The sequence below is a fragment of the Mandrillus leucophaeus genome, unplaced genomic scaffold, assembly GCF_000951045.1.
Source record: "Mandrillus leucophaeus isolate KB7577 unplaced genomic scaffold, Mleu.le_1.0 Scaffold913, whole genome shotgun sequence".
In the NCBI taxonomy this organism is placed as follows: Eukaryota; Metazoa; Chordata; class Mammalia; order Primates; family Cercopithecidae; genus Mandrillus; species Mandrillus leucophaeus.
This window is the reverse complement of record NW_012109953.1, coordinates 89,266-98,618: the sequence shown is the minus strand read 5'-3', so window position 1 is coordinate 98,618 and position 9,353 is coordinate 89,266. Positions and strand designations below refer to the sequence as shown.

The following is a 9,353-nucleotide window of genomic DNA, read 5'->3' as shown; positions in this document are numbered from 1 at the left end:
AGGATCCAGTTTCAGTTTTCTATATATGGCTAGCCAGTTATCCCAGCACCACTTATTAAATAGGGAATCCTTTTCCCTTTCTTGTTTTTGTCAGGTTTGTCAAAAATCAGATGGTTGTAGATGTGTAGGTTATTTCTGAGGTCTCTGTTCTATTCCATTGGTCTATCTATCTGTTTTGGTACCAGTACCATGCTGTTTTCATTATTGTAGCCTTGTAGTATAGTTTGAAGTCAGGTAGCATGATGCCCCCAGCTTCGTTCTTTTTGCTTAGGATTGTCTTGGTTACGTGGGCTCTTTTTGGTTCCATATGAACTTTAAAGTAGTTTTTTCCAATTCTGTGAAGAAAGTCATTGGTAGCTTGGTGGGGATGGCATTGAATCTATAAATTATCTTGGGCAGTATGGCCATTTTCACGATATTGATTCTTCCTATCCATGAGCGTGGAATGTTCCGTTGGTTTGTGTCCTCTTTTATTTCATTGAGCAGTGATTTGTAGTTCTCCTTGAAGAGGTCCTTCAAATCCCTTGTAAGTTGGATTCCTAGGTATTTTATTCTCTGTGTAGCAATTGTGAATAGGAGTTCACTCGTGATTTGGCTCTCTGTTTGTCTGTTACCGGTGTATAGGAATGCTTGTGACTTATGCACATTGATTTTGTATCCTGAGACTTTGCTGAAGTTGCTTCATTTTGTTATTCACCCAGTAGTCATTCAGGAGTAGGTTGTTCACTTTCCATGTAGTTGTGTGGTTTTGAGTAAATTTCTTAATCCTGAGTTCTAATTTGATTGCACTGTGGTCTGAGAGAGTTTGTTGTGATTTCTGTTCTTTTCCATCTGTTGAGGAGTGCTTTACTTCCAATTATGTGGCCAATTTTATAATAAGGGTGATGTGGTGCTGAGAAGAATGTATATTTTGTTAATTTGGGGTGGAGAGTTCTATAGATGTCTATTAGGTCTGCTTGGTGCAGAGCTGAGTTCAAGTCCTAGATATCCTTGTTAACTTTCTGTCTCATTGATCTGTCTAATATTGACAGTGGGGTGTTAAAGTCTCCCATTATTTTTGTGTGGGAGTCTAAGTCTCTTTGTAGGTCTCTAAGGACTTGCTTTATGAATCTGGGTGCTCCTGCATTGGGTGCATATACATTTAGGATAGTTAACTCTTCTTGTTGAATTGATCCCTTTATCATTATGTAATGACCTTCTTTGTCTCTTGATCTTTGTTGGTTTAAAGTCTGTTTTATCAGAGACTAGAATTGCAGACTCTGCTTTTCTTTTGCTTTCTATTTGCTTGGTAGATCTTTCTCCATCCCTTTATTTTGATTCTATGTGTGTCTTCGCACATGAGATGGGTCTCCTGAATATAGCACACTGATGGGTCTTGACTCTTTATCCAATTTGCCAGTCTGTGTCTTTGAATTGGGGCATTTAGCCCATTTACATTTCAGGTTAATATTGTTATATGTAAATTTGATCCTGTCATTATGATGTTGACTGGTTATTTTGCCCATTAATTGATGCAGTTTCTTCCTAGCATCAATGGTCTTTACAGTTTGGCATGTTTTTTGCAGTGACTGGTACCAGTTGTTTCCCTCCACGTTTAGTGATTTCTTCAGGAGCTCTTGTAAAGCAGGCCTGGTGGTGACAAAATCTCTAAGCATTTGCTTGCCTGTAAAGGATTTTATTTCTCCTTCACTTATGAAGTGTAGTTTGGCTGGATATGAAATTCTGGGTTGAAAATTCTTTTCTTTAATAATGTTGAATATTGGCCCCCACTCTTCTGGCTTGTAGGGTTTCTGCTGAGAGATTCACTGTTAGTCTGATGGGCTTCCCTTTATGGGTAACTCAACCTTTCTCTCTGGCTGCCTTTAACATTTTTTCCTTCATTTCAACCTTGGTGAATCTGACAATTATGTGTCTTGGGGTTGCTCATCTCGAGGAGTCTCTTTGTGGTGCTCTCTGTATTTCCTGAATTTTAATGTTGGCCTGCCTTGCTAGGTTGGGGGAGTTCTCCTGGATAATATCCTGAAGAGTGTTTTCCAACTTAGTTCCATTCTCCCCATCACTTTCAGGTACACCGATCGAATGTAGATTTGGTCTTTTCACATAGTCTCATATTTCTTGGAGGCTTTGTTCATTTCTTTTTACTCTTTTTTCTCTAACCTTATATTCTCACTTTATTTCATTAGTTTGATCTTCAATCACTGATACCCTTTCTTCCACTTGATCGAATCAGTTACTGAAGCTTGTGCTTGTGTCACGAGGTTCTCATGCCACAGTTTTCAGCTCCATCGGGTCATTTAAGATCTTCTCTACATGGTTTATTCTAGTTAGCCATTCTTCTAACCTTTTTTCAAGATTTTTAGCTTCATTGCAATGGGTTTGAACATACTACTTTAGCTTGGAGAAGTTTGTTATTACCGACCTTCTGAAGCCTACTTCTGTCAACTTGTCAAAGTCCTTCTCTGTCCAGCTTTGTTCTGTTGCTGGCAAGGAGCTGTGATCCTTTGGAGGAGAAGAGGTGCTCTGATTTTTAGAATTTTCGGCTTTTCTACTCTGTTTTCTCCCCATCTTTGTGGTTTTATCTACCTTTGGTCTTTGATGTTGGTGATGATGGGATTTTGGTGTAGATGTCCTTTTTGTTGATGTTGATGTTATTCCTTTTTGTTTGTTAGTTTTCCTTCTAACAGTGAGGTCCCTCAGTTGCAGGTCTGTTGGAGTTTTCTGGAGGTCCACTCCATACCCTGTTTGCCTGGATATCACCAGCGAAGGCTGCAGAACAGCAAATATTGCAGAACAGCCAATATTGCTGTCTGGTCTTTCCTCTGGAAGCTTTGTCCCAGAGGGGCACCTGCCTATATGAGGTGTCTCTTAGCCATTACTGGGAGGTAGGCTACATGGGGGTCAGGAAACCTCTTGAGGAGGCAGTCTGTTCATTCTCAGAGCTCAAACGCCATGCTGGGAGAACCACTTCAGAGCTCTTCAGAGCTGTCAGACAGGGGTGTTTAAGTTTGCAGAAGTTTCTGCTGTCTTTTGTTCAGTTATGCCCTGCCCACAGAGGTGGAGTCTAGAGGCAGTAGGCCTTCCTGAACTCTGATGGGCTCTGGTCAGTTCAAGCTTCCTGGCCACTTTGTTTACTTACTCAAGCCCCAGCAATTGCGGACACCCCTCCTCCAGCCAAGCTGCTGCCTCACAGTTCAATCTCAGACTGCTGCACTAGCAGAGAGCAAGGCTTCGTGGGTATGGGACCCACCAAGCCAGGCATGGGAGAGAATCTCCTTGTCTGCCAGTTGCTAAGACCTTGGGAAAAGTGCAGTATTTGGGCAGAATTGTCCTATTTTTCCAGGTACAGTCTGTCATGCCTTCCCTTGGTTAGGAAAAGGAAATCCCACGACCTCTTGTGTTTCCCAGTTGAGGCAACACCCTACACTGCTTCAGCTCACCCTCTGTGAGCTGCAACCACTGTCCAACCAGTGCCAGTGGGATGAACCAGGTACCTCAGTTGGAAATGCAGAAATTACCCATCTTATGTGTCAGTCACGCTGGCAGCTGCAGACTGGAGCTGTTCCTATTTGGCCATCTTGGAACAGAGCCCCCCTCCCAAAAATCTTTCTCTGGCTAACTGATGCTTTTTTGGGTTCTTACCTAAATTTCCCCTTCTCCTTCTGTGGCACAGCCAGTTTTATTTTTTTGTCCTTATCACTACCCTTGCTGTCTCCTCAAATCATCCAGAGCCACTGTTGTTTCCTAGAACATTGGCAAGCACATTGACAGAGTGCCCACATTGTACTGAACTCTGAAGGGAATAGTCTTATCCCCATCACTCAGGTGGGGAAACTGAGGTGAGGTTAGTTTAAAGTGGGTAAGCAGTGGGTCTGGAATTGGAGCTCTGGCTGGCTGGCTCTTCCCACCACAGCAGGAGGCCACTGGAGGCTCCAAGGGCTCTGAAATGCTGAGAACTGCCCTGTGGGTACCCGGGAAGAGGGCAAGAACACAGCATTACTTCCTTGGATACAGTTTAGCTCCTCAGAGGGGTTTTCCGAGCTGTCCTGGGTCCTGTGAGGGAGGTAGAAATTACATTTCACTGGGGAACAGCCAGGGTCACCTCCTTGCCTGAGGCCCCACCATCCCATCAGCCTGGATGGGCCTTCTCAGCAGTCACACTTGCCCCTAGGCTGAGAAGGGGCGGGACTCAGCTCCACAGAGTCTCCCAGGGCCTCAGGCAGGTACTGCAGGCTGATTCCATCTCCAGGTTCTCAAGAAAAATAAAAAAGTAAACTGCCCAAAAGACTTCTCTTAGCACCCACAGCAAGTTAGGCTGGCAGGTGGAGCCTGTGCTGGGGTAGTCTCGTCCACCAGGCCTGATGTTCCATGTGAAGAGACTGGTGAGCACCAGGTGACCCCACCCAGGTGCACGTGGCTCTGTCAGGTACAGGCAAGTCTCTGCCCACTGATGGGACACCACGAGGGCCCAGACAAAGCAGAGCCTTGCTCACCGGGTGTCTGCTGGTGCTGCCATCACCAAGGAACACACCCCAGGCAGCTTAAACCACAGACGTTTATTCTTGCACAGTGCTAGACGTCAGAAGTCTGAGATCAAGGTTCTGGACAGCCTGGATCCCCCTGAGGGTGGCTGGCCGGTCCAGTGCAGGCCTCCCACCTTGGCTGGGGGACAGCCATCTGCTCCCCGGCTCTCCACATCACCTTCCCCCTGTGCCTGTCTCTCTCCAGATCTCCCCTTTCTGCAAAGACACCAGTCCTACTGGATCAGGGCCCACCCGTGTGACTTCACTTTTACTTGAGTACCTCTCACAGACCCTAACTCCAAATCGGGTCACATGCTGAGGTACTGGGTGTGAGGACCTTGACATTTGTATTTTGAGGGGGACATCATTTAACCTGCACCACCAAGGACAGAGCCAAAGACCCTGGGATGACAGGCCCAGAACAGGACCTGGTGGAGGCTCTTCTTTAGGGGAGAGAGGGAAATGGGAGCCACCACTGGCAGAGCCTGAGGGCAGGGCAGCCAGAAAGAAGCCATGGGAGTCCCCACCGTGGAAGCCCCCGCCGAGCAGCCTGTGTCCCCTGAAGCAGACCCTGACATGAGGACTGGGGAGTACGTGTTTATTAGAGAGGATCCACAGAAGGAGGAGAGAACCAGGTAGGGAAGGAGGGAAGCCCAGGGCAGGGCTCTAGAGAGAGGATGACCCTCAGAAGCAGGAGAGGCTGGTCTTGCTGGCACCTTCTGCGGGAGGAGGGTGCACCCGAGACCAGACCCAGCAAGAGGTGGGAGCCCCGGGAGCAGCCCCACTCCAGGTCTTCTGCAGGAGTGACCTGGCTGCCACCAGGCTGCCCTGCCCAGCTCAGCAGGTCCTGTGGCTGCAGGCAGGCAGAGGGCAGCGAGAGATCTGGGACGCGGACAGAACCACAGTTGCCACACTCCTCACGGCTCCCTACCTCCTCTGACATCAGAGTGAGCAGGGAGTCTCCGCTGCCTTCGCTTTCCAGCCCCACACACCTCCCTGCAGCCTGGCTGTGCCCCCTGCACCACTGACACACCTCCCTGCAGCCTGGCCGTGCCTCCTGCACCACTGGAACCTGCTGAGCCGTGCAGGGCAGCCTGGTGGTGACCGGGACACTCTTACAGAGGACCTGGAGCTGGGCTGCTCCCAGGGCTCCCGTCTCCTGCTGGGTCTGGTCTCAGGTGCACCCTCGTCCCGCAGGAGGTGGGGGCAAGAGCAACTTCAGCCCCTTTTGCTCCCCGTGGTGTGTGCGTGGACAGGGTGTGGGCCCAGGGAGACGGTTGTGTGGTGTGTGCATTGTGTGTGTGTGTGGGGGTGTCTGTGTGTCCTGTTGGTGAATATTTGTGTGATATGTGTGTAGTTATGCTCATGTGTCATGACTCTGTGAGGGTGTGATGGAAGAGTGTGCGTAAGAGAGAGGTTTGACTGTGTGTGATGTGTGCATGTGGTGTCTGTGTGTGATGTCTGTGTGTTGGGTGGGTTTGTGTGTGTATGTAGTGTCTGTGTGTGTGATGTCAGTGTGTTGTGTGAGGATTTATGTGTGTGTGTGGTGTCAGTGTGTGTGAGGTTGGTGTTTTGTGTGTGGGTTTATGTTTCTGTGTGATGTTGGTGTGTGTGATATTGGTGTGTTGAGTGTGGGTTTATGTGTGTGCATGTGGTGTATGTGTGTGTGATGTCAGTGTGTTGTGTGTGGGCTTATATGTGTGTGTGTGATGTCGGTGTGTTGTGTGTGGGTTTGTGTGTGTGTGATGTTGGTGTGTTTTGTGTGGGTTTGTGTGTATGTGGTGTCTGTGATGTCAGTGTGCTGTGTGTGAGTTTATGTTTGTGTGTGATGTTGGTGTGTTGTGTGTGGGTTTATATGTGTATGTGTGATGTTGGTGTGTTGTGCGTGGCTTTGTGTGTGTGTGGTGTGTGTGATGTCAGTGCGTGTGTGGGTTTATGTGTGTGTGGTGTGTGTGCGTGGTCAGTGTGTTGTGTGTGAGTTTATGTGTGTGTGTGATGTTGGTGTGTTGTATGTGGTTTTATGTGTGTGTGGTGTCTGTGTGTGTGATGTCAGTGTGTTGTGTGGGTTTATGTGTGTGTGATGTCAGTGTATGTAATGTCAGTATGTTGTGTGTGAGTTTATATATGTTTGTGTGATGTTGGTGTGTTGTGTGTGAGTTTATATGTGTATGTGTGATGTTGGTGTGCTGTGTGTGGGTTTATGTGTGTGTGGTGTGTGTGATGTCAGTGAGTGTGTGGGTTTATGTGTGTGTGGTGTCACTGGTTTATGTGTGGGTTTATGTGTGTGTGTGATGTAAGTGTGTGTAATGTCAGTATGTTGTGTGTGAGTTTATATGTGTATGTGTGATGTTGGTGTGCTGTATGTGGGTTTATGTGTGTGTGGTGTGTGTGATGTCAGTGAGTGTGTGGGTTTATGTGTGTGTGGTGTCTGTGTGTGGTCAGTGTGTTGTGTGTGGGTTTATGTGTTGTGTGATGTTGGTGTGTTGTGTGTGGTTTTATGTGTGTGTGTGATGTTGGTGTGTTGTGTGTGGTTTTATGTGTGTGTGGTGTCTGTGTGTGTTATGTTGGTGTGTTTGTGTGGGTTTATGTATGTGTGATGTCACTGTTTTATGTGTGGGTTTATGTGTGTGTGATGTCAGTGTGTGTAATGTCAGTATGTTGTGTGTGAGTTTATATATGTCTGTGTGATGTTGGTGTGTTGTGTGTGGGTTTATGAGTGTGATGGTGTCTGTGTGATGTTGGTGTGTTGTGTGGGTTTGTGTGTGTGCATGGTGTCTGTGTGATGTTGGTGTGTTGTGTGGGTTTGTGTGTGTGCATGGTGTCTGTGTGATGTTGGTGTGTTGTGTGGGTTTGTGTGTGTGCATGGTGTCTGTGTGATGTTGGTGTGTTGTGTGGGTTTGTGTGTGTGCATGGTGTCTGTGTGATGTTGGTGTGTTGTGTGGGTTTGTGTGTGTGCATGGTGTCTGTGTGATGTTGGTATGTTGTGTGGGTGTGTGTGTGTGCCTGTGGTTTCTGCCTATGGGAGGAGGTTTGCTCACAGATGGAGGAGAAGGAGCTCTACAGGCAAAGCTCTCAGGGCTGTGGAGGAGGGGACGCAGTCCTGAGAACTTCCTCTGAGTTAGAAGGCCAAGAAAGGTAGGATTTTAAAGGAACAGAGAACCCTGGTGGGCGAGGTGAACCTGAGCTCCTCGGGCCATCCGTTGTCCTGTGGAGCAGAGGTAGGCCCATGAGGGTGATTTTCAGAATTCTGCCTGCTTCTGGGAGTGAAATGAAGACCCTCTGGGGTCCCCCTGATGTCACCAATGTTGCCCATCTCGGGGCATCTCTGGTCCAGACCTGGCTGGGAGAGAGAGCTGTGGGTGGAGGTGCACTGGGTGGGGGTTGGTGAGAGGGGCGGGCTGGCTTTTCCTCAGCCCCCAGACTTAGTCAGATAAGGTCACACACAAGTGCTTGGAAGTACTGGGAGGAAGTGTGATCCTGAGTCCTGGCACACTTGATCATGTGTGACAGGGACTTAAGAAAAACCCCTAATTACAACCATGTGGGGTTTGTCTCCCTTCTGAAGCCTAGCGCCCGTCTGCTCAAGGCAAGGGTTTGACCAAGGTCCTAAGAGACCCCTTCTCTCCCTTAGGCAGAAGTCCTCCTGGCAGGGTATGCCCACGCTGGTTAGTGCTGCTGCAAAGATGAGCCGAAGACCATGAGAGACCCCAGGTGGTCCTTCTGGGGAAAAGAAATGGGTTTTGGCCCCAAACCCTTTTGCTGCATTTTTCCCCTATCCCTGGGAAGCCATGAGACCTCAAATCTGTGTTCCCAAGGAGGAGAGCAGCTGTTGCCAGGTGATAATATGACATGCTTGGGGAAAGTAAGTGGCTGCCAGACATGGCTGAGAGCTGTTGTCACTGGCATCAAGTGCGTGTCTCCAAGCCTCATCACACGGCGTCCCTCGACGTGAGGCCACATGGCAAGTGGGCCGCGGATCTCCCCTGCCCTTTGCAAGCACGTAAGACAGCAGGTTTTGCAGATACCTTGTGGCGCAGGGGAATTTCCTTTGGCCAGGTCTGAAGAAGTAAAGTAGCAGGCACAGAGAACAAAGCCAAGGCTTTCAAAAGGCAAGGAGCCAAAAAATTTTTCAAAATAAAAGTAGTTTTAAAACGTCTCTGTTATTGGTAGTCTCATTTTTTTTTAAATGTAGGAAATAGTCAAGTATTAAAATAACCAAAATGAAACAAGTGACTCATGGGCTGAGACGGAAGGAGGAAGACAAAGAATGAAAACAGAACAGAGAGGGAAGTTCTGGATGTATTTGCTTTGGGATTACATGTGTGCACGTCTTGTTTTTCCCTTTTATATCTCCTTCATCTGAGATATGTAGCATAGAAAAATTTAAACTGTAAGAGGAAAGCTTTTTCCAAAGAGTGAAGTTTACCAAACTGTGGCCTGAGATCTATATTCACATTCTAAAAAACCGTGCCAAATTCCCCACACTAACAGCAGCCCCAGACCAAAGAGCAGCTCTTGTCTTGACCGAAGTGAATAACTGTCTTAACACCAAGTGACTAGAAACCATCTGTCTTGAGACCAGAGAGGAGACCTGTGGTCAGTGATGCTGTTCAGCAAATACTTACCATTTCAGACCTCCAGGCTCAGGGAGGGATTGGCCACTCTGGTCCCCTAGGAAGATGGGGCCATGCGCTGGCTCTGGACAGTGGTCACGATGGAAATGGCATCTGCTCCTGCAGGCCAAAGAGTTTAATTGCCTCCAGAACTCTCCTTCCCTCTGCAACAGTGACCAATAATGTTCCAGGTAGCACTTCTTCCATCACCTTGAATCCC

General features: G+C 47.8%; 1 long non-coding RNA gene across 1 annotated transcript; it reads left to right on the top strand.

Moving 5' to 3' along the window:
* Nucleotides 1–5,583: 5,583 nt before the first annotated feature.
* Nucleotides 5,584–8,676, top strand: LOC105531839. Its single transcript, XR_001004870.1, has 2 exons — nt 5,584–5,760; nt 8,152–8,676. It is a non-coding gene; the product is annotated as an uncharacterized LOC105531839 (long non-coding RNA).
* The last annotated feature ends 677 nt before the right edge of the window (nt 8,677–9,353 follow it).